The following is a 25,955-nucleotide window of genomic DNA, read 5'->3' on the forward strand; positions in this document are numbered from 1 at the left end:
CCCATGGGGCAATGGAGTGGGAATGCAGAAATGAAAGACTTTGTTTCACATTCCTTCCTGCTATTGCTTAGTTTTATGTTTAGTTTTATATTTTAAAACAAAGTCCCTAGTGCTTCTACCCTCAAGTGAGACTAACAGGAAGCTTCATTAATGCATCAAGACCCTTCTCTCTCTCTCTCTCTCTCTCTCTCTCTCTCTCTCTCTCTCACACACACACACACACACACACACACACTTACACACACACGTAGGCATGCACACACACAGAGTACACACACACACACACTTACACACACACGTAGGCATGCACACACACATATGCACACACATAGAGTGCACACACACACACTTACACACACACACGTAGGCATGCACACACACATATGCACACACACAGAGTGCACACACACACACTTACACACACACACGTAGGCATGCACACACACATATACACACACACAGAGTGCACACACACACTTACACACACACGTAGGCATGCACACACACATATGCACACACACAGAGTGCACACACACACACTTACACACACACATGTAGGCATGCACACACACATATGCACACACACAGAGTACACACACACACACTTACACACACACACGTAGGCATGCACACACACATATGCACACACACAGAGTGCACACACACACTTACACACACACGTAGGCATGCACACACACATATGCACACACACAGAGTGCACACACACACTTACACACACACACGTAGGCATGCACACACACATATGCACACACACAGAGTGCACACACACACACTTACACACACACACGTAGGCATGCACACACACATATGCACACACACAGAGTGCACACACACACACTTACACACACACACGTAGGCATGCACACACACATATGCACACACACAGAGTGCACACACACACTCACACACACACACGTAGGCATGCACACACACATATGCACACACACAGAGTGCACACACACACACTTACACACACACACGTAGGCATGCACACACACATATGCACACACACAGAGTACACACACACACACTTACACACACACGTAGGCATGCACACACACACGCACACACACACGCACACACACAGAGTGCACGCACACACACTTACACACACACGTAGGCATGCACACACACACACACTTACACACACACACGTAGGCATGCACACACACACATGCACACACACAGAGTACAATGTAGGTTCCGGCTGCAGTGTGCACGAGTCCTATGAGACTATACTGAAGTAGTTGGTGGAAGAAACGCTCACCTGGTGTCATCACAGCTGCATTACTATCACTGACAACACATTGCTCATGTGTCTGGGCGATACCTGTGTAAACAAACCTACTTCTTTAGCAGTCGGAGAAAAGGGTGACACACTCTTGCTCGGAAATAAAGGGCTACGCCCCTGGTTTACACACTCAGAGTACTTTCTGTCATTATTGTTTCTTACTCTCCTTCCACATTACATCATTAAAAACAAAACAGTTAACTGTAAAACAGCACCAGGCAGGTCCACCAGGAAGCCACCGAGAAGAAGCCACTGCCAACATATGATGGTTCCCTGTGCCTCACTGCTCCTGAAGACCTTGTCAGGTGGGCCAAGATGAGGGCGAAGCCATCGATGTGATAATCTCCATCATGGATGTTGATAATCCATAGATTAATGTGAATGTTTGAGCCTTAGCTTTTTTTTTGTCTTTTTAAACAAAACGTTTAAAGGATAAAATTAAAACATTTTAGAACAGAAGAAAGCTTACGAAGTAAGAATGTATTTTTGTATAGTTCAGTGGCTTTCAATCTGTGGGTCACAACCTCCTTGAGGTCGCATATCAGATATTTACATTACAATTCATACCAGTAGCAAAATTAGTGTTATGAAGTAGCAACAACAATAATCTTATGGTTGGGGTGACGACAGCATGAGGAACTGTAGCACAGGCTTGCAGCACTAGGGAGGTTGAGAACCACTGGCGTAGCTCGACAACGTCTCTTTTATATGTTTTTTGAAGAAGTTAAAAATTTTCAGAAAATAAAAAGGGACATTAAGATCAGTTTACTATTGAAGAAAAAAAAATTTTTGGTAAATTTAGTGGTGCTTAATAAGAGCCCAGCTTTTAAAAATGATACCTATCGGACCACGCATTAAGACTCCAGGCCTTCACAGTCCCTGCCCAATGACTCAGGCACTGACTCATGCAGGGCGCGTCCCATCCTGGAAGCTCCATTCATGGTAAGCGCCCGACACAGGTGCATCACTAAAGTGAAACTCTTTGGTATTTTTATCGTGGTTTTTTCCATGCTGACAAGGGTCCACACGGACACTGCTATGTTACCACTGCTCACAGTACCTAGCACAGCGCTGTGTATGCAGGGATTGGGCCTTGCGGTCTAGCTACGGAGCTGGCTGGACCGCCCAGGTTTATGTATTTCACGATGTTTGCGCAATGACAGTATCACCTAGTGAAGCCTTTTACAGAACCTGTCCCCCGGAGTCGTCCCTGACATCATGACACATGACAGTGTCCCTTACCTTGGGATAGCTGAAGAGACAGACAGGTTACACAGAGCTCGTGAGACTTCAGGGGGCTAAGCTGCTTTGTTTGTGATTCCTAGTCTTAAATGTTTGTCTGGACTTTCAAAAATGGTTTCTGCAACAATAGCTACAACAAACAAACAAACAAAACAACAACAAAAAATAAAGCCATATCCTTAAGATTGAAGCTACTTTCTCAGAAGCCAAAACGGAAGAGAACTTTGTTAATTACAGTTCTAGGGCTTTGAAATGAAGCCATGCTAAAATCAGATTACGATAAATTGGACATGTTTACATATAATTGATTCTTATGATGTGAAAAACTGGCATTTGAACTGCCTTGAAGACCCAGACACCCCATTGCTCAGACAGGAAAGTACATTAAAGGTTCAAAACAGCATCGGTCACAAAAGCAAACCATGGGAAAAACAAGAAACAATGCAAAGAAAACCCAAAGGCCTCGGGCAAAGCAAGTGGACATACACATATAAGATCATACATGGAGTGGACATACACATATAAGATCATACATGGAGTGGACATACACATATAAGATCATACATGGAGTGGACATACACATATAAGATCATACATGGAGTGGACATACACATATAAGATCATACATGGAGTGGACATACACATATAAGATCATACATGGAGTGGAAATATACATATAAGATCATACATGGAGCGGACATACACACATATGATCATACATGGAGTGGACATACACACGTATGATCATACATGGAGTGGACATACACACGTATGATCATACATGGAGTGGGCATATATAAGATCATACATGAAGTAGACATATACACATGTAAGATCATACATGGAGTGGACATACACACATAAGATCATACGGACACACCTGCATAGTGGAATAACGTGGGACTAGAGATGTGCTAATTTAATAGATTAAGTGTGAGATAAAGCAGGTTAGAGAACACATCCAGGTACTCGTTAAGCTGAGGCTGGAGCATCATCAGTTTGAGGCAGCCTGGGCTACACAGTGAGAGTCTGGCCACTACAGCTACCTAGTGAAATCCTTCCAAGACAAAAACACAGCTCCCCAACCCAACAAACAAAACTTAAACAGGCAAACAAGAACATCTTCCGAGTGAAGCTCCACCAAGGTCAGATGCCAGCTCCCTGTGTATAAATATATCGGTGGTAAAAATGATGAGATAGAGCGGGATAATGATTAACGTGAGTCTCTAGAGAGAGCTGGCATCTTAGGGTTGGGGGGGGGGCTGTGAAACTGTCAAGGAGAGTCACAGGGCATGCCTGTAACTGGCACTGGTTCCTAGGCATGTCACCTTCTTTTCCCTTAATGCACTATCTCTGCTGCATAATATTTCAAACCTTACAGTCATTTAAAAACTATGGAATGAAGTACTAAGCATGCATGAAGTAATAGAACGGACAGGGCCTTTTCCAACCCCTATGCTCTGTCCCTAGAACTTTACTTTTATTTTTTAAAGTTTTTTTTCTTTCTTTCTTTTTTTATTTTTTTGAGACAGGGTCTTATAAACGGAGATTGCACTTTCATTTCCCGGCTACCCCAGACCTGAATAATAATACAGAAGTTATATTAATTACAACACTGTCTGGCCGATGGTTCAGATGTACTTCTAGCTAGCTCTTACATCTTAAATTAACCCATTTCTATCATTTTATATTTTACCCCGAGGCTCGCGGTTTGTTACCTCTTGTTCCCTGGGCGGCTGCATGGTGGCAGCTGCCTGACCCCACCTTCTTTCCTCCTCTATCTCTGCTTGGATTTCCCGCCTTGTTCTATTCTGCTCTGCCATAGCCCAAGGCATCTTCTTTATTAACCAATGGTAATAAAACATATTCACAGCATACAGAGGGTGAATCCCACATCAGGGTCTCATTACGTAGCTCTGGATGGCCTACATAGAGCTCACTATATAAGCCAGTCTGGGCTTGAACCCACATAGACCCTCCTTCCTCTGCCTCCCAAGTGCTGGAATTGAAGGTGTGCCACTATAGCCACCTCTTAGCATTTAAAAAAATCACAAGTAGAAACAGTTTTCATTGTATCTCGCATTGTGTAACTTAAGATGTTTCCATACAAGTACGATATAGATCACCTGCTATGCATATTCCCTCCATGACCCCTCCTACTTTATTCCTGGTTTTACTTCTACTTCTGTAGCATACATACATACATACATACATACATGATTTTACATATCTACATAAAATCCAGAAACCATAAGTAAGAAAGCATGGAAAGTGTCTGTCTAAGATGGGCTTGATTCACTTACTATGATTATTATCTCTAATATAACTTAACCTCTGTGTAATATTAAAATTGAAATGGTGACTTGTATTCAAAGGCCCTTAGGCCACTCTGCATTTGGTCCTGACTGGGTCACAGGCAGCCAAGTAAAAGCACAGTCAGGAGAAAGATCCTGGCCATGGGAAAGGCTAACCCCGATAGCATAACTAACCCACCAACCCCCATACTGGTTAGAAGAAATAAAGGGGTTGTAAAGGTGGAAGGGGTGCCAACATGAACAGGACACCCCCAGAATGGCCTGTTCACCAATCAGTGGCTTCACAAGGCTACACTGTATCTTTGTGGATGGTCCAGGCCAATCAATGGCTTCACAAGGCTACACTGTATCTTTGTGGACAGTCCAGGCCAATCAATGGCTTTACAAGGCTACACTGTATCTTTGTGGACAGTCCAGGCCAATCAATGGCTTCACAAGGCTACACTGTATCTTTGTGGAAGGTCCAGGCTGAAGGTTGTGGGGTGGGGTGGGGTGGCAGTTGAAACTGTTTCATAAGCAGCATGATCTAAGAGGCACTTTCTCTTTCATTCCAACTGACACCACAGCATGCCGATGGCTGCTAACTGTGCCCGTCGCAATGCTGAGGCGATGGGATACATTGCTGGAACCATCAGATCCTTTAATGTCCGAGATTTAAGGAGTCAACATCTCTAACTTTTCCCTCCCTCCTACAATTCCAGTTCTTGCAGTTTTGAAAGACCAGAGAATAGCTACTAAGAACATACCCTTTTAAAAGAGGTTCTACTTAAACCTTTGATGAAGAGCCCACCAGAAAAAAAAAAAAACTGTAGTTAAATGTAGTGAAATATTTTAATACTGCCAGACAGTGATGGCACAGGCTTTTAATCCCAGCACTGAGGAGGCAGAGGCAGGCTCTAAATTCCAAGACAGCCTAGTGAGTTACACAGCAGAGTTCAAGGACAGCCAGGGCTACACAGAGAAACCCTGTCTCTAAACAAATAAACAAACAAACAAAAAAGAAAATAAAAAGAGATATTTTAATATCTAACGAATAAAAGAAACACCACTTTTCCACAACAGCCACACACAGCGACATGAATACTGATTTCCTGTAACAGCAGCAGTTCCAGGGTCGGATGCTCACATCCTAGATCCTGCACCTCTGCGGAGGGCCCCACATCACAACACACCGCATCCCACCACGGAAGTCCCAGGATGGGCGAGGGAGCTGGGATTCAAAGGCACGCTGCACACACCCACCCCAGTCTGCTTCCTCTCTTTCCCTACTCATAGGGCAGTGTCCCCCACACCCTTCTTGCATGTGGTGACTTGAGGTGTCACCAAGACAGTTATATGGAAGTTCAAGCTTCCAGGGAAAACGGAACGAAGGTAGCCACTGGGGTTGTCAAAGCAGGAAGTTCGATGCCAGCTCTGAGGCTCTGAGCCTGTCAGATCCACAGGCAAGAGGGGAGGAGGGGGGGGGGGACACTGATTTTTTTTTTTTATTGGAGTTCCCACACTCCACCCCTGGCATGTCCCTCCCCTTAAACACTCTCACTGAACTTACGCTTCTAAAAGGAAGGAACAGTGCATGAACTGGGCAATTCACTAGGAGTTCGGGTGTTTAAATGCCTAGAAACCCACTTGGGAAATTAGAGAGGGATTTGAGAAAGCGCAAAGACAACTAATTAGAACAAAGAAATTTGTATTTCTCCCAAGCATCTGGCAGGACATTAATTACAAAGGGCCCGGCGATACATATTTACATACAGGGGCTGTAAAAGACTCACCAACTCCAGGATAAACCACGGCGGAGGCTCTCACCATCCTGCCCACGGCAGCCGGCCGACTGTGTGCAGGCAGGCTGATACTCTCCACGGCACCTGCGGATGACTCACCCTGGACTTTGGAGGAGATCAACTCACACTATCTCTGGATATTCCCGTGTTTGTCTCGGGGGAAACTCCACGCCCTGTGCTGTGCCCAGAACAACTGTCAGCAATAATGGGATGCATTCAGCTATACAAATGGGCTCTTTGTGCTGAGGGTCGAGCCAGGCACTCTGTCTCTGCAGGGAGGCCCACCAGGGCAGAGGCAGGCTGTGGCACACACAACAGTATAGAACGGTTCACACTCAGCCTGGCTGCCACACCTGTGTGCCCGCAGGAGCAAGACCTCAGTTTAACAAATCCAGGCTGGCAGAGAAAATGCAAAGTAGCAGAATGAACACACACACACACACACATGCACGCACGCACGCATGCACAGAATCAGTTGTGAAACGGCCACTCAGCCAAGAGGGAGGAAAAGTGGAACTGGCGTGGAGGCCACACGAGGAGTCAGGGGACCCCTTCCTCTGTTGACTTTTTTCCCAAGACAGATGCTCTGGGTACCTTGAGTGACAGGCACACCTGGAGAAGCAAAGGGGCACAGCACACTTCTTGTCTAGTGGCCAGAGAGGAAGAAGGAACGATGATAGTTCTGATAAGTGAGGGCACAGGTGTACTTGGTGCTAAGGGAGCCTCAGGGAAGAAGTGCCAAAGGGGGAAGGAGCAGGGCTTCTTGTCTTCCTACATCAAAAGGCAGATTGGTTCCTCCAAAGTTGCGTGTCAAGAAATAGAAGTTTGGAGAAGCATGGTCCAAGAAACAGAGATGGCGGAAGGATGGAGGCCATAGCCCCCATAGGGATCAGAGCCTGAATGTCCCCACTTAAATCAAGCTGAGCCCAGCTGTCAGACCCCTGGCAGCCTACGAATCCTTGGAATCAGAATGGAAAATGCTTAAAGCCCACATTGGTACAGGAGACTAGAGGCTGGGATGGTCAAAATGAACCTATAGTACCCCGGCTCCAGGGGACAGCATTAGCATCTATGAAGAGATGGCAGAATCTGAGTAGCTGAGTGTGTGTGTGTGTGTGTGTGGGGGGGGGGGTAGAAAGGCAGAGGCGGGACAATATCGTTCCTGTTTCCAGTCCCTTGGTGGCTTAAGATCATCCATATGGTAGGCTAGTGGAGCGTGAGCTGGAGGGTGCAGCATCAGACGTGAACTTGAGGGTCCCTAGACACTTAAGCACGGGTGTCGCGGTGAGTGCTCGAGACAGCAAGGCCGGGAGTCAGCAGGAACAGTACCTGAGCCCCTTACTCCGAGGACAGGCATAGAGTTCAAGGGTCAGCCTTAACCACTCAAGCAAGCCCCAGCTCTGCCTCTTGTAACTGCGAGACCCTGGGCAAGTGAATTAACCTTTTTGAGATTCTGCTTTGGCGTAAGGAAATTTCTCTCAGGATTTAACGAGCTCAGGAAAGGACTTAATGTCACAGCAGACGGAAGACATTTCATATTTTCCCACTGCCCTTTTGTGACCATACAGTGCTTTGTTTTATAATTTGAGTTCTTAACCCACGCGGCAGGTTACAAGCTCTCCTGCTGCCGGTCACCCATCTTTAAATCCCTTTTGACCTTCCTTGTATGCGCGGATTCTCAAATATTTGAATTGCCACAAGTCATAAGGAAAGCTCGGGCTAATATGGTCCAAGGGAGCTGGGAGTTTCCTGCCCTTAACGTTAAATAACGAAGGCAAAGATCCCAAAATTGCTGTGTGGTTTCAGAGGTATTGATCTAAATGTTTGGGGGTGGGGAGAAAAGGGCACTGGGGTTTAGAGAAGAGAATTTTGCCGGTATAATAAAGTCTAGTGTAATATTTAGGGAGACTCACGCTACCGTCTCTTTCTGTCTTAGTTCAAATCAAGGTCTAAAACGCGCTAAATAATAAATGCCGGCAAATAGGTCTCACCTCAAGCAAATGTTAAGTCAATAGAACACTCACTCTATAAGAAATGCATGCTTTTTGGAGGAGGTCGGGGTTATTCTGCTAATTTTCAATATGAATTTAATTTTTGTTTTTGTTTTTTTTTTTTTTTTTTTTTTTTTTTCGAGACAGGGTTTCTCTGTGGCTTTGGAGCCTGTCCTGGAACTAGCTCTGTAGACCAGGCTGGTCTCGAACTCACAGAGATCCGCCTGCCTCTGCCTCCCGAGTGCTGGGATTAAAGGCGTGCGCCACCATCGCCCGGCTGAATTTAATTTTTAATGCAAACAAACACATTTAAACTATTGATGGCCCTTGGCCTGACACAGGAGGTCCGACGTAAAAATTTTAAACTTTACGGTAGTATGAAAGAAAGGTATGTTCAGTAGAAACCGTGTTTCCAAATTTCAAATCCTTTCCTGGGCTAGTGATGCAAGGTTTGAGATGCCCTTGTGATGGCAGGCAATGGCAGAGCGGCAGCTCCCCGTCAGTCATGTGTCCACGAGAGCCAGCGGGAGCACCTCTGTGCAGCAGGCTGTACTGCTTCACTCAGGCAAGATGCAGTAAACACATTTTCAGAGGATGGCACTTTCAACTCGAGCGCATCAGGATGAAAGCCCACCAGAAGCCGTAGCAGCTGGACGCTGAAACAGAAACAGCACAAGTCCACCAGCAGGCCGGGCGGTGGTGGCGCATGCCTTTAATCCCAGCACTAGGGAGGCAGAGGCAGGCAGATCTCTGTGAGTTCGAGACCAGCCTGGTCTACAGAGGGAGCTCCAGGACAGGCTCCAAAGCTACAGAGAAACCAGTCCTGAAAACACAAAAGAACAAAAAACAAAACAGCAACAACAACAAAACCAAGTCCATCATCAGTATACGCAAATTCAATTCCACAAAACAAGGCTAAGGCCTCTGTGAACTGTATGACCTCAAGCCCTCAGCAAATTCAGGTAGCTACCAGCTTCGAGGTTGTTTTCTCTCGTCTCCCTCAGAACATTGCAGGGAAAGACTCAATTCCCTTTTTCACCAAGAGCTCACTTCATTCTTTGAAGCCAGGGGGATCTTTTGGTGAAGTCTCAGGTCACAGACAGGGACAGGCAGCCATTTGCCTGCCTCGGAGCAGCCAAACTGGGGGATCAGGCTCGAGGCAAAAGATGGCATCAGCGCTGGGCACGCGCCTTTAATCCCAGCACTCAGAAGGCAGAGGCAGGCAAATCTCTGTGAGTTCAAGGCCAGCCTGGTCTACATAGCGAGTTCTAAGACAGTCAGCCCTACACAAAGCCCCAGTCTCAAAAAATCAAATCAAATCAAACAAACAAAGAAAGAAACAAAGATGGCTCCAGCTTTGGGAGGACAATGATTTGTACCTATTCTTGGCCCAAACACTTTTACTTAATAATTTATCTATCTATTTGGGCAGTTGGGGGTGGGAGAGCGGGTGTGTGTGTGGGGGGGGTGTTGGAAGCTGTATCTTGGTAGCTCAGTACCTTTCTAACATATACAAAGCCCTGGGTCTCATCTTTGACACACACACGAAATTGTTTTAACCACATGAGGCTACAGAAAAAAGGACAGACATTTGAAATACAATAGTATAAGTCCAAACAAACACAGGAAAAACAAAGACCCGCCACATCCCGGAAAGAACTCAAACAGTGTGTATGTCATGGAGAACTGGTTAGATAACAATGCATTTGCACAGAGCCTGTGTCTATTAAGATGCACAGCAAATATAACCTCATTATCCCAGGTGGGGGGTGGGGTAGGGGTGTGGGACAGACGGGAGCAGAGCCTCTAGTTTTCACCTTTAGACCTTTGGTACTATGGAATTTATTGTTTCCAATAAACTTTCATTTAAAAATGATCTTTTTTATTTTACATATATGGATGTTTTGCCCACGTGTCTGTGCACCACTTGCATGCAGTGCCCATGGAGGCCAGAAGAGGGCGCCGGATCCTTTGGAACTGGAGTGACAGGTGGTTGTAAGTCACCAGGTATGCGCTGGGAATTAAACCCTGGTCCATCTGGAAGAGCAGCCCGGTGCTCTTAGCCTCTGAGCCATCTCTCCACCCCTGGAACTTACACTTTTTCAGTTAAGCTCCTAAGGGGAAAGATGAGCCTTTAGAGTTCAGGCTTATTCAGATACTACACTGAGTACTTCACTTACGGCTCAGCAGGACACACAAAACCCAGGCACAGACAGAGCGCAGAGGACACACACTGAAATGTGTTTGCTTTATCCGTCAATGATGTAACCAGTAAACTCGGATTCTTAGGAGACCTGGCTGCCCTCTGAGGCCCTGGTTTGGTTACGAGTACTTCCACAATTTAAGAGGCTGCAGTGGGTCTTTACGCTAACCATGAGTGTCTGAACTTGAAGTTAGTTTTACTCAGGAGGTCTGCTGGGTGGCTGCGTGGGCAAATGGGATGGGCCTCTCATTAACTCCGCCCCCTAGGGGGTCCTTAGAGAGGTGGGGGCAGGCACGGGGAAGGGAGAGCTGAGTATGGGAAAGGAAGTGGGGCCCTGTTTTTGAGCGTGGCCGCCATCGCCTAATCGTGACCAATGGGAACCTGCACCTAACAACAGCTTCCCTTCTCCCGCCAGCACTACCCTGGTTTGGATTCCAAGTACGGTTTGACGTAACTGAGCGGCAATTCCAGACCGTCCTCTTGTAAGATCACCTGGGGCCGTTCCACCCCTTGCCCCACCCCCAGGCAGTGAGTCAGGTTCTGTGTCTTCAGATGGAGCCCAGGTTGCTCTGCACAGGGAAGTCTGGGAAGCATCAATTCAGGTCAGACTCACTGTGAGAAAGGAAACCAGGCCCGACTGAGTTACATAATTTCCCCAAGGACTGATTAACTATGGCTGGGAGACCCGGGGCCTGGTGAGCTAATTCTTTTCTCACAGACCAATACTACCTGCCCTGTGTCATCACCAGGGCCCCGAGTATCTGTGAGGTTTGAGTCACCATGAGGCTGCTGTGGGGACGTGCCTTGACGAAGCCTGAGTTCAGGGTGCAGGTCAGAACGTGCTTCACGGCTGAGAGACTGGGTGACGCTGCCCGCCTTGAACCCGCCCCTCCCATTTCTTTCACTTTTAGTATCAGCACGAGGTGGGGGTGGTAGGGGTGGGGGGATGGGCATCAGCAGCCTGGCAAAGTGCACCCAGGTGAGGCGCGCGGGCTGACTCACCCCCGGAGTCACCGTTTCCCCAGTGAGCCCCGAGTGCTGTCAGCCCAACGGCTCTCATCGCCACACGCCGGTGCTAGCAGCTGCCAGCCCCTCGTGGTGCAGAGAAAAATGAAGGCGACTCCCGGGCAGACTCTAGGCCGGGGCCTGGGATCGGCAATTTTAACGGAGGAACGAGGATGAGCCCCGCCCCGCCCCCACCCCCAGTTTGGAAATCACGGAGCAAGCTTTGACTGGAGGAGAGCTTGGATCCACTTGTAATTGCCTCTAATGGGCCCTCCCACACGGCCGCACAGTTTACAGCTGTTAAGACAGTTCCAAAAAGAGCGCCGCTGATTCCCTTTTCCACCTTTAAAGCCAGAATCCTTTCTGGGGAGGCTCTTCACGGAACTGTTTTGATTTTTCTTTTCTTAATATATCAGGAGATTCAAAAACAAGATGAATGAACGAAGCGAACGAAAAAGCAAAGATGCAAATGAGTTTTACAGAAAGGGCCCTCATCTCTGCGACCTTGGTGGCAGCTCGGTGGGATTCACATCTACAACGGAAACTGATACTGCATGGAGAAACCTCTTCCATCCCTGGGCATATGGTCCTGGAGACACAAGCCATCTCTTCGGACATCTTCCATGTCCTGATTTTCATCTTTCTTGGCAAGCTCGGCTCTCTTTTAATAAAGTCACAACCCTTTGTTGCCATGGAACCCAATCAGACATGGAGCCTGTTACTATGACTTCCTTGCAGGGCTAAAAAAAGACCCAGTGACCAAAAGACTAAAGTTTTCTTTAAAGAAAATAAAAATCAAGGCAAAGAGGCTACAGAAAGGGCCTGACACCTTCGTGTCCACTAACACTTGAGTTTCATATAGGGTTGTCTGAATTCTTAGGCCAAAACTTGTCAATATTTTATTTTAAAACATTAGGCTGGGACTTAGCAAAGCTGATTTTTTTTTAAACAAATAAATACCTGGCAAAGAGGATACAACTGTTCTTAGAAATCTTCCATTTTCCCTTCTCCTAGGTGAGCTTTCTCAAGGCTGAATTGCTGTTTAGCAAACAGGTGTCAATCACAGCTACCAAATTGCAATATCCATTTCCACCAGTACTAGGCTTTGCGGAGAGCTCACTGTTTCTCTGCAGAGGGGAGATATCTAAACAATACCGTGAATCCTGTGTCCCGCCATACCTGGAGCTGGACTGACTTGGTAGAGAAAAGTATCAGACACTAACAGCAGAGCTATGGAAGGAAAGAGAAGGGGCATCTGCTGGGTGCCTGCTATGAGCTGGGCATCTCCCATCTCACTGTGGGACTGGGCGCTGCCACCAAGGTTCCGGGAGCACCAAGCAGCTTGCTCAAGCTGCCATGCAGTACCGGATGGAGCCTGACTCCAAGTTGGTCATTCATTCCAACTTTCTGTCTAGCTCTGAATGCTGAGTGTTTGTTCAGGCACTTGTTCTTTAGGAGGGGATTCACGGCATTGTTCAGCGTTTCTCCGATGAGGGCATGGATTCTGTCTTGACTTCCAGCTGGCTCCGGCAGTGAGATGTTTGAATCTTACTATCATACCCACAAAGCAGCAGGCACCCCTTGGGAAAACCAGGAGCAAATATCCTGTCCGCTTGTCTAGGATGACACGGGATGGGCACTCGTACTAGGTGTACTGGGCTAGCCGCTGCCCTCAAAGCTTCCAGTCCTGAACCCCGGGGTGGGAAGACCCATGGAGCTCAAGGTGCCTGCTCTCACTCGGTATCGGGAGAATCGAAGGCAAGTGATTAAACTTACAACAGTTATTCCGACCTGGGCAAAGAGCTTCAAGTCGTGGCTGGAAGTAATAAAGGGGAGCACGGGTGCTAATTTTAACACCAGATTGTTAATTGCATAGTCTCCAAGTCAAGGCTATTTTACCTAGTAACATGTACGATGAATACAGCAACAACTTTCAGGGAAAATTTTTAATTCAAAACAGAATTGCCACTCCACACCGCTCGGCAGACAAAAGAGACAGCGAGTGACTGGGAAACATGGGATTCACATACAGTCCTGGTGGAAATGCACACGGGTGTGCATTCTGGAAAACCCTGGAAGGCCCACAAAAGGCTAAACCCCGCATTCCCATGAGACCTGGCAATTCCACTCCTAGTTATAGACCCAAGGGTAAAGAGTAGAGAAGTTCACAGACACTTGCTGGCCAAGTGTTCACGGAGCATTATCCCAATGACGGTAAAATGTGGCTGGAAACTCTCAGAATATTATTCATCCAAACAGGCAGCAACGACCTGGTTCATGTTACAACGTAGATGAGCCTTGAAAACATCTTTATACTACAGAATATAAAGGTCACAAAATCTATGATTTCACTTCGGGAAAGCGTACAGAACAGGCAAATCCTAGAGACAGGAAGTAGGCTGCCGGCTTGCTGCCAGCTGCCAGGGCTGGGGGTTTTGAGGAGGGAGGGAGGGTGGCTACTGGTTATCTTTTTGGGGTGATATAAATTTTCTAAAATTGATGGTATGGTGACTGCCTAGCTTCTTTATGAACATATTAAAGCCCATTCAATTACACACTGTGACTGGGAGTGTTGTATAATACCGTAATTATACATATATTAAAGCTTTTCAAAAAATAAAAAATACTAATTTATTAAAAATTTTCATTGTCCGACAACAACTAACCCAACTCATGAGACACAGGAGTGGGGCTGCTTAGCTTTGTGGAATTGCCATAAAGACTGGATATGAACTCAGATCTGAAGTCTAAGACGCGTCCCCCTCCCTCCTCCTCTCTCAACGAATCCAAGATTAGACATTTATTTTAAATTTTGTTGACTTGTGTGTGTATGCGTGCATATGTACGTATGCACGCACGCGTGTGTACGTATGTATATGTATGTGTGTATATGTATGTATGCATGCATGTGTGTGTACATTGTATATGTATGGGTGTTTATGTGTGTAAGTATTGGCTGGTGGGTGTGCTCTCCACAGCACGTAAGTGGAAATCACGGGACGACTTTCAGAAGTCAGTTCTCTCCTTCCACTCTAGAATCTGGCTTCCGGGAATCGAACTCAGGTCATCAGGATTATCAGCCACCTTTAAAAAAAAACCATCTCATCATGAGTAAGCTGCTTTCTAATTTCCATACTCGTATGTTGCAAACCGGAGCCATCCGTGAACATATCCCTGGGGTTCGTGAATCTACAACAGCAAATTAAAATGCTGTATTTGCTCAGATGGTGAATCATACAGCTGCAATGGAGCGGCCACAGAGAGCCATCTGCCAACCAAGAACCACCCGGCTATCGGTGTTGCTTCCATGTCTGCCTGTAGTGGGGCCAGGTACTGGTATGCCTTTAGTTCACTGGGTCAGCGAGCAAAGGTTGGTTTGCATATACCGGGGAACCCAGTTCGTCCCTAGAATCCACACAGAGGGGAAAGAAGAGAACTGACTCCACAACGCTGTCCTCTGCCCTCTTCCACAAATGTGCTATGGTACAAACACCTCCCCAGTCCACAAATCCTGCACGCACAATAATATAAAATAATGAAAACAAGACACCACTGTAGTTGGCCATATCTATTTCCTAAAGCTGCTCTGAAGTTCCACAAACTCTGTGGTTTAAGTCAGCAGAAATTCCTTGCTCACAGCGCTGGAGGCTTGGCCCAAGATCAAAGAAGAGAGAAGGCTGAGCGCCTCTGAAGACGTCAGACACTGATTCCTCTCTTCATGGCTGTCTGAGGCATGCACTCCTTGGCTGGTAAGTAGACTCACTGTCCAAACCCTTGGTCTTCACGGCCTGGTCTCTGTGCCATGTCCCTGGGTGCGTGCCTGACACTATGTCCAAATGACGCTTTTCACAAGGACATCAGTACTACTGGGTTCCAGTCTATTCTACAAATCTACTTTTAACTCAGCTACTCTACAAAGACTTGGCATCCAAATAAGGTCCCGCTGTGAGACACTGAAGGTTTGGATGTCAACAGATGTCCTGGGGAACGCACAACCTATAAAAACCAGCTCTAACTATAAAGGACACAGCCACTCCCATGAAATCGAACTGTCTCGATAAACCCGTCACAGGCAGAGATTTTCTGACAGAGGAAAGCTATGCGAGGATTGAGCCTTTCTGCCCATCCAATGGGTAGAGGAAGCGTTTAACTGTAGCAGCAGGGGCTGGGGAGGAAGCTCACCCTCTAACAGCATGCTCCGTTCTTCCAGAGGGCCTAGGCTCGATTCCTAGAACCCATGCTCAGGTCTTACAGCTGGCTCTAACTGCAGGTGCAAGGGATAGGATGCCCTCTTCTGACCTCTGTGGCCACTGCTTTCACATGCAACCCAACACACATCCATAAATAAAAATAAATCTTAAAAAGGTAAAAGTAAATAAACTTAGTAGACGACAGGGTGGTGACCGCCTTGTGAACACTGACCTGTGGATCATCAGCTTGCGATTACTGCCGTGTGTATTTAATTTGCTTGAAAAATCACACCACCACCACCACCAAAACGGAGGGAAATTTTCCTCAGAACATTAAAGAAACCGGCTTTAACAATAAGAAACCCACTTATTTTTCAAGCAGATCTAAGCAAAAATGCCAATTAGCATCTCCCGAACAAATATTTTCTACGAGCCAAAAGCAGAAGATTTAAAATATTGGAAATCAGGGTACATGCCTTCCCCTAATTAGATGTATTTAAATCAAAACCAGAGCCAAGGCCTTAACTAATTGTTTGGTGTACTTAAACACAGAACTCTGAAAAGACAGACCTTGCTGGCTTGTTGGAAGGTGTGAACTCAATATTATATTAATATCTATGTGGTAAAACTCTCAATGTATGTTTCCCTTTCTTCCTCGCTTTCCCCCATTTTCGATACCCCACTTGTGCACTTTGCATTGGAGACAGCAATCCTGGGTTGGGGGAGACTAAACCACAAGTTAAAAGGGTGTGAAGGCTCAGGAGAGGCTGGCCTAGGTCAGGTAGAGGGGTACATGCGCCAGCTGTGAATAGAGAAAGGGAGCTGAGGAAGACCCCTAAGCATTAGCTTACACAAGACTCCAACATGCTCACGGGGAAATAGCTGTCTCTTACCCCAAGGAATCAGATGCTCAAGATGGGCTAAGATGGTTTCACAGAGTTGTAAGGGGCCAGTGTCTCCTAAGCCCTGGTCTGGCACTATCCCTCGGATTACCAGACAGAGCCCTCTGTACTGGCTCTAACCTCGGCTGGATTTAGCACTGACCATTCACCATCCCCTCGGCTGTCATTCTAAGTCACTGGAACTATGCCCCATGGGTCTCCTTGGGTTCGCCTCTCTGCAACCCAGCAGCCAAGGCTGTACTTGCAAAATGCTGAGCCAGGAATTGGCTTCCCCACAACTTCTCGGGTCCCAAGTGTCTCTGTTCAACTCACTGCCCACCTGGCTCCAGCCATGATGTCGTCTGGTGTGCCTGGAACACAGCAGATGCCTGTGTCTGAGCTTCTGCACCCACTGCTCCCTTATCCAGGGATGCTGTTCCTGCATGGCACCTCCATGGGTCTCAGCTACAAAAAGCTTTCCTGGGGTCTCTGATTTTTAATTGCTCCTCTCTAGCCCCACCTGGGCCTCTCCATCTTCTATTTATCATTATTATTGTTGTTGTTATTGTTTTTCAAGACAAGGTTTCTCTGTATAACCACCCTGGCTGTCCTAGAACTCATTCTGTAGACCAGGCTGATCTCAAACTCATAGAGATCCACCTGCCTCTGCCTCCCGAGTACTGGGATTAAAGGCATGCACCACCACTGCATAGCTTACTTTTTAATATATTACTACCACTGAACATGCATGGATTTCACCTGTGGGTCTGGTTTCCTTGCCTCAGCCCACTGGAACAAACACCAGATTACAGTGGGGTCTTTGTTTTATCACTTAAGGATGCCTAGAACATCACAGGGGACTGACACATGTTGGGGACATTATGAATGAGGCTCCAAAGATGACAATCCATTCACGTACTAGATGAAAGAACTCGAGCCTGTCACCTCCATTTATTATTCTCCTGATTTGGAGGCAGGGGATGATCAGGAGACAAACAGGCAATGGGGAGCAGGAAGGAGCCAGCTTAAGGGGTTCAAAGAAGTTCATCTTTCAACTCAGCGCCATAAAAGACACCCTTCTGTGTCACATGTTGGGGACACATGGCTACCACCCATCTCAACATCCCTACCAAGGACACACTCTCCATCTTCTCTTCTAATAGGGCCAAGAATCCCAGAACAAGAAAGCTCCAGGCATGGGTATGGGGAGGGAACTCCATAGGCTAAGACTCTAGGGGAGGAAAAGAACAGTCTGGTAGCGCCTCCTGTCTCTCTCCTTCTTTCCTTGTGGGTCTTAGAACATGACTATATGTCTTCGCTACGTTTCTATTGTTGCAAAGAGACACTACAGCCAAGGGAACTTGGAGAAGCGTCTATTGGGGAGTGTATAGTTCCAGAAGGTTAGACTGTATGACCATCACAGAGGGGAGCATGGCAGCAGGCAGGCAGGAGTCTATTGGGGAGTGTATAGTTCCAGAAGGTTAGACTGTATGACCATGGTAGCAGGGAGCATGGCCGCAGACAGACAGGCATTGCACTGGAGCAGTAGCTGAAGGCTACATCTGGATCTGCAAATTGGAGGCAAAGGAGAGAGACTGGGTCTGGCATGGGATTGCGAAACATCAAAGACCACCCTAGCGACACACCTCCTCCAACAAGGCCACACCCACCAATTCTTCTCACACAGTTTCACCAACTGGAAACCAAGGATCAAATACATGAGTCTATGGGGGCCACTCTCATTAAAACCACCACACTGCATAATAATTGGACAGATTAATGTATTTTGCCATGTCATATCCATACATATATATCATACTTTTTTTTTTGCTTTTATTTATTCTGTGTGTCTTTTACATCAGGCATCTTGATCCTATTCATTCCCCAATCCTTTCGTATACACCTTCCACCCCTGCACCACCACCCAAATAAAACAAAATTTGAGAGAGAAGAGGAAAAAAAAAAGGAAAAAAAATAAAAATCTTGTCATGGAAGCTGCAGTGTGACGCAGTGACTCACACAGTGAGCCCCTTTGTCCACATGTCTTTTCTTGCAAGTGTTCCTTGCACAGATTCACTCCTATTATCCTCACCCAGTCCGCCCTTCTCAGCCTCAGAAGTTTCAGCTTCTCTGTTCCAAGCATCTGTCAACAAAAGCCCTCTCCCTGGGCACTAAACCCGGCCTCTAGTTTCCCTAGTTAAGCTCTGCCTGTTTGCATGGAGTTTTCTTGCATTGCGCATGCCCATTAAACCCTCCCCAGAGCTCCCAAAGGAGCTCCCAGGGCTTGATTTTTGTAGCAGGTCTCAGGCAGCTAACAGTGGTTTTGGACTTGCGTACACAATGCCTGACAGGAATGAGGTACTCTAGGTATCTCAGCCTTGTGGGTGGTGAAGAAACAAGACTATGTAAGTTCAGACAGCAAAAACAAAGTCAAACCAAAAGTTACAAAGTAGGAAGGACAGTTTTCCGGGGAGGGGCCTGTGTCACAGAACACAAATGTCTACCTGACTCTGGGTCCCATGCTAAGCGCTCTACAGATCAGACTGGGGATCGAGTGGGATGACGTCATAATTCCCACAAAGTCATAAGCTCCTAACTTTACGAAAGCTCTAGGCACATAAATTAAGGGTGTCTTCTGATTCTGGAATTCTAGGAAGGGACTGAAATCACTGTCAGGCTCTTCCAAAGAGCAAATAAAACCCCACTGAGAGACGGTACTATAATTTCTTGAGTTTGTGCTGGTCTGTTTTCAGTAGTTAGCAAAAAAAGGTGACGGATTTGGGTTACAAAGGCAGTGTTCCACTATAAAAACCTGCTGTTGCCATGACAATTGACATCCTCACTCCTCCCTTCCTGCAGCATCCTTCTTCCATCTGAGTCAAGCCAGAGAACCTACCTATACAACCAGGATTTAGCGTTTAAGGCTACAGAAAAGACAGATGCACGCATATACAGAACACACACTTAACCGTTAATCAGAGGTAACCAGATCCTTGGAAAATCGGTACCATCTGTCCTCCACCCCCCCACAAATGTCCTAACAACGACGAGACCCAAGAGGGGTGTGCTCATATGAAAGGAAGGTGACACCATTCCTCCTACCTATGGCCTCTCAGGGTGGACTAGCTCCATTTCTTCCCCGAGGAGATCACGTGAAGCCAGGGATCCCCGGAAAACAGTCTGGGCCACCTACAGCATCCGTATCAACCCACGGGCCTGTTGTCTCAGCTCCATGAGGGACGATCTCAGGTCTCAGACACAGCTGGGTACAAAGTGATATCCTGAGGGCAATGAAGGGAGCTCAAAGACAATGCAGCCTCTCCTGATGTTTTTACTGAGATTGGAGTGGACACTGCTTCAAAAACACCCTGTCCGGGATGGGAAGACGGCTCCTGGCTCCTGGGTTTGATGCTCGGTACCCACGTGGAGGCTCACAACCACCCGTAACTCTAGTTACGAGGGATCTGATGCCCCCTTTTCCGGCCTCTGCAAGGCATCAGGCACACAGGTGGTAAAGAGACACACATGCAGGTAAAACACCGGTAAACAAAGATACAAACACAAAATGATGATGCTGGTGATGCTGATTCGCTGTCTGAGAAGAGAGCCAGTCCCGGGGAATTCTAGAGTTCCGCTCTGGGGGATGAGCTTGGGTTGCCTACAGCCGAGAACTTCCACCTGTGGCTGCCAATCATGAGCACTGACCTACACCAGGAGTCACAGGAGGGATCAGCCAGGCAGCTACAGCGTTACAGATGGGCTTACTTCCCAGGACACTGGCTGCTTTTCCAAATGTACATCAAGGTCAAGGGAGACGCCCTTTGTTCCGCTATGCTCAAAACTCCACGAGTGTCCAAGTGCTTTACTGTGGGGCTAACATGGTCCACCTACTTCTCTATGCCAGCTTCGCTGAGAATATCCGATTTGCGGTGCCCTTTTAAAATAAAAGTGATATCGTATAAGCCATTTTGTCAACTCTGTCAGACAACCTTGACAGACCATTAAATACTTTACATCGGGGTGATAAAACCTTCATATGGGGGTAAAGCAATTCTGACAGCAACGCCACACAGCATAGAGACAATGGTACTCAGGCTGTGGATGAAGATCTGTGGCTCAAATGGGTTAAATATCATGGCCAGGGCTGGCTCAGAGGTTAAGAGCATTGGCTGCTCCACCAAAGGTCCTGGGTTCAATTCCTAGCAACCACATGGTGGCTCACAACCATCTGTAATGAGATCTGATGCCCTCTTATGGCATGCAGGCAGAACATTGTATGCATAATAAATAAATAAATCTTTTTTTTTTATGTCACGGCCAAGATCCCACTATTAAGTGGAAAGGCTGTAACTGGAGCCTAATTTGATGATTCTGAGTCTTTGCTTCCAATCAACAGGCAGAACTTCCTACATATCTCAAGAGCAGTGACCCAGAAACCTCGTAGTAAGTGTTTGGGTGACTGCTGGGGTGTGGAAATCTGGGTGTTTGATTTTCTTCTTGAGCCTCTGTTGTATCTTCCTAGCAAAGCACCCAGGAGGCAGAGGCACAGGAACCTCTGTAAAGTCAAGGCCAGCCTGGTCTACAAACAAGACCCTATCTCAACAAACAAACATAAACCACTTGAAGTCCTAATCCCCAGTACCTCTGAATTTCACTATTTCAAGTTAAGGTTGTTGAAGACTTGTTATAAAACATCCAATAAGAAGTTGCCCTTAGAAGAGGAAATTTAAACTCAGCCATATAGAAGTGTCTAAGTTAGGATTTTTATTGCTGAAAGGAGACACCATGACCATGCAACTCTTGTAAAGGAAAATATTTAACTGGGGTGGCTCACAGTGCAGAGGTTTAGTCTGTTATCATGAAGGGGAGCATGGCGGGACACAGGCAGATGTGCTGGAGTTGAGTCCACCTACATCTTGCAGGCAACAGGAAGTCAACTAAGATACTGGGTAGTATCCTGAGCATAGGAAACTTCAAAGCCTGCCCCCACAGTGATGCACTTCCTCCAACAAGGCCATACCCACCCCAACAAAGCCACACTTCCTAATAGTGCCACTCCGCATGAGATTATGGGGGTCAAATTCATTCAAACTAGCACAAGAAGGAGAAGGATGTAAAGACACGGGGGTGGGGCGGGGGGGGGGTTGGTGTTAGGTGGCAGCAATCTCAGGAGGGAGGCCTCGTCACAGAGTCCTGCTGATACCACGGCCTCCGACTTCCAACTGAAATACTGTGTTGCTAGAACAAAGCCAGCAAATTAACAGACTAAGACAGAACATGGCTCTACTCTCACATAGTATACACAATAATTTTTAATGCATTCTTTTATATTCTGAAGTCACAGAAGGCCTAAAAATCAACAGGATTATGAACTGAACCCCCCCAACACATACATCTTTTCATAGTGTTGAGGTATTCACAGGAGAGAACAATTAAACCATACACCAGAGTTATGATAGCTCACCGTTCTTCATTGCTGTTCAGCCACACCCACTGGAGTCCTCTGAAAAATATACGGCCACTACTGATCAATAAAGAAGAATGAGCATTGCCTGGAGGAATATAGCATTCAAGAGGCTGAGGCAGGGCAGTGAGCTCACAGGACTTCCTGGGCTACCTACTGAGACCCTTCTCCAAGGGAAAATGGTGTGTGGCAGGGAGTGGTATTACAAGGAAGAATTACGAAAGCATTACGGTAAATGTAAAGCAATATGTTGTGTGGGGAGATACTGTATCACTGTATACTGTATCTAGAAAAGTTGAACTGTAAGGCCAAAGGTCAGGTCAATGGCTGGCAGAGGCTAGGACAGCAGAAAGAAGGTTGTTAAATAGGTGCTTTGGGAGGTGCTGGAAGTAAGCCGTATCCTAACTGGTGACAGATGACAAAACTCTGCCTTTATTAGAATTCATAAATACTTACTAAGGGGACATTTTACTTACGGGAACTATGTCTCACTAAATAAAATACTGGCATCAATTGTTACAGACGTTAACGGGGGCAGAGAGGCTGAAGTCTTGACCAGATCTGAGAACTGTCTCTCGGTACACCCGGAATAACCAATTTGCTTTCGGGCAAAATTAAAATACATATATTTGAAATAAATACTATCCCAAGACCTAGGCACACAATCGATGAATATAAAAATTTCCCGTTAAAGATACTTAAACACAGTTCAAAACCCACTGCGTAAGTACAAGCAGTTGGGAAAGCAATTGAAGACTAGATGGTAGAAGGCTTAGCGAAGAGACGCTTGCTGCCAAGCCTGACGAACTGAGTTCAAACCCTGGGATCCACACGAGAGAGGTGGAGTTGTCCTTTCACACAGTGCCCACACATAAGCACATGCCAGTATAAAAAGCCTCAGAACAAGCTCACCTGAACACCATTAGAACTTCCCTGTGCACATTCTGTTTCCCCCTTTCCTGTGTGTACTGAAGGAATGCACAGTGGTTTAAAAGGAAGAAGGGGGAGGATGAGAGTAGGGAAATCATATTTAAAAAAAACCCCACAGTGTTGAAAAAGAGCAAGTTTCCGGAGATACTGTTTATGTGAAAAACAGTACCAGACAAGTAACCATACAGAATCTATTAATCCGTTAGATGTTCAAAAACATGCAGGAGGGCAATACAGAACAGCCTGAGGGATGGAGACCTGGGGGGAAACAGGGAAGGAGACCACACCCACACAGCTGCGGCCACTGGTAATTAGAATCTGATGCAAACAGGGAAATAGATTGAGGGAGGTTCAACCAGGAGGTGGGGACATGGGAATCTTTTATATATATATTTTTAAAAAACTTCCCCCACATCTGGAGGATTTAGTTGTCATGAATAATTCTGCCAACTTACTATTTAATCAAAAGCATTGGCTTACCAATTTGATTTGCTCCTTGTGAGATTTACATCACTCCCCCCCTTTTCTTAAACAACAGTTACTGTTTCTGATGGACCATGTTATTCCCTTAGAATTCAAGAATCTGATATCACTGCATTTACATCCACAGGGCAATAACTTCAACCTTAAATTAAATTCAACAAGCAAAGCAATCATAAACGCGAGAAAATTAAAATCCATGGAGAGTTTAATAAGTTAGCTGCCAAAAGAAAAAGAAAAAAAAAGTCAGGCTTATCTTAGATGTTGTGCAAACAAACTTAAGAAGCAATTACTTAGGAGTAGCGTCTCCTGACAAAATGTCCGAGATTTCTGAAATGCCCCAACTATGAGGAAACAAAATTGGTTTTGTATTCAGAAGGAGTTGCTTCATCTTTCAATTGTGGCTTATTATTTATCAACTCGTTGTTGTCAAAATCATTCCAAAATATGAATTATTTTAAAACTGACAACTTAAAGAGAGACAAGGATACACGTCTATGCTCATCTGATTTCTGTCTCACAGAGTTGGTCAAATTTCTCAACAGCAGGAGACGACGATGTTCCCACTTCTCAGCAGCAGGGCAGGGACTTTGAGAAAGTGTCCCCAACTGTTCCTGGGAGCACCTGAAGGAAGGCGGCCCTTGATGTAAATTTGGTGCCCGTGAAGCCAAACAAGGACCAATTCAGTGCGTGCCCCTTTCCCTCGCAGCACGGGAGGAAGTCTTTGGTTGGTTTTGTACAACAAATATCTATGATTTGCTTATAAGGGGAGCTTTTGCGAGCCCAGCACCCTACATGAAAGCACACACAATGCAAACACTCCCTCCGAACCTGAAAATGCTCCTGGGTCAGGTTATGAAATGTAAGCGTTAGCTTCTGGGCACAGACAACTGTGATAAAGGTAGGCAGAGAGCTCCAGTGCTCACAGGCGCACCAAACAACCCCCTTATAAGTATTTATTTATAGTGAGCCAGGTGCCAGGGGAACAGATAATAAGAATATGGTAAGAAGCAGCATGTTACCTCCAGACCTGAAGTCTTGCCATGTCTCCAAATGCTAAACAAACTCGTTATTGTTTGAATGTGAAATGACCCCCCACAGGCTCCCGTTTGAACCCTTGGTCACCTGTCTGGGGAGGGTGTAGAACCGCTGAGTGGCAGTGGAACCTAGTTCAGGAAGTGGATGGATGGCTGGGAGGAAGGACGGAGCCGTGGCTAGCTCCACTTCTAGCCTAAGCTCTCTGCCTCCTGGTCTGTAACCCTAACAAGCTGCCTTATGCTCCTGCCACAGACCACGCTGCTCTTGCGGCCACACCTTCCCCACCGTGACTGAACTGTACCCTCTCGAACTACGAGCCACAGTAAATTCTTACTCCTTTAAATTGCTTCTGTTGGGTTTGCTCTACTTCCGTGAGACAGGGTCTCACAATGTAGCCTGGTTGGACTGAAACTTGTTATATGAAGCAGGATGGCTTCAGTTGGGCAGTAATCCCTCTGCCTCTGCATCTCCAATGTTAAGATTACAGGAATTACCTGCTCAGGACCCAAAAAGTATTTTATCATAGCAACCAGAAAATTATTATACTTGTTGAGAAGCCGGTTTTTTTTTTTTTTGTTTTGTTTTGTTTTGTTTTGTAGGTCAGAGGTTGCTGCTTCTTCCCCCTGTGGGTTCCGGGAACTGAATTCAGGTTCTCGGGCTTGCAAAGTAAGAACTTTTACCCACTGAGCCATATGACTCGCTCCAGAGGCAGTTCACACACGTTCGCACAAATGCACAAACCTTTACTATCCCTGCCCCCATTTTTTGGCTTCTCACTATTGTAAACGATACTGGAATTGTGCCTGCCTGAAATCTTCCAAATGTCTGAGCTAGAGATCTCAAAAATGCTCATTCCAATTCCTTGGGGGAGGAGGTGGGAGGATGAAAATCCAGAATAAATGCACCAGAATTACAACCAGCTGAGTTCATTAGTTTTAAAACTCACAGAAAAGGGGGGAAAAAAGACAAAATAATAAAGTTTAGTCCATATGGGAAGCGGTATATTTTTAAAAACAGGTAACTATGCAAAAAAAAAAAAAGTACTTGAGCATCTGAAAAGCAACCAAGTGATTCTACCTGGTTTCCCAATGCAGGAAAACAAAATCATAAAACGCACCAGCAG

At 46.2% G+C, this 25,955-nt stretch overlaps 1 protein-coding gene across 5 annotated transcripts in view; it reads right to left on the reverse strand.

Moving 5' to 3' along the window:
• The window catches only part of Tmcc3 (transmembrane and coiled-coil domain family 3), a 152,263-nt gene that overhangs the window by 32,228 nt on the left and 94,080 nt on the right, over positions 1 to 25,955 (reverse strand). Inside the window, exon 1 of one of the 5 annotated variants that reach the window (XM_041667455.1) lies at positions 6,642 to 6,751. The exons of the other annotated variants lie outside the window; for them this stretch is intronic. The gene's annotated coding sequence lies outside the window, so the exon portion shown is untranslated. Of the gene's footprint in view, positions 1 to 6,641; positions 6,752 to 25,955 lie in introns of those variants that run through there. 5 annotated transcript variants of the gene reach the window in all.

Source organism: Microtus oregoni, unplaced genomic scaffold (genome assembly GCF_018167655.1).
Source record: "Microtus oregoni isolate MIOR12 unplaced genomic scaffold, Mior012 000001F_ref0000356, whole genome shotgun sequence".
NCBI classification, from domain to species: domain Eukaryota; kingdom Metazoa; phylum Chordata; class Mammalia; order Rodentia; family Cricetidae; genus Microtus; species Microtus oregoni.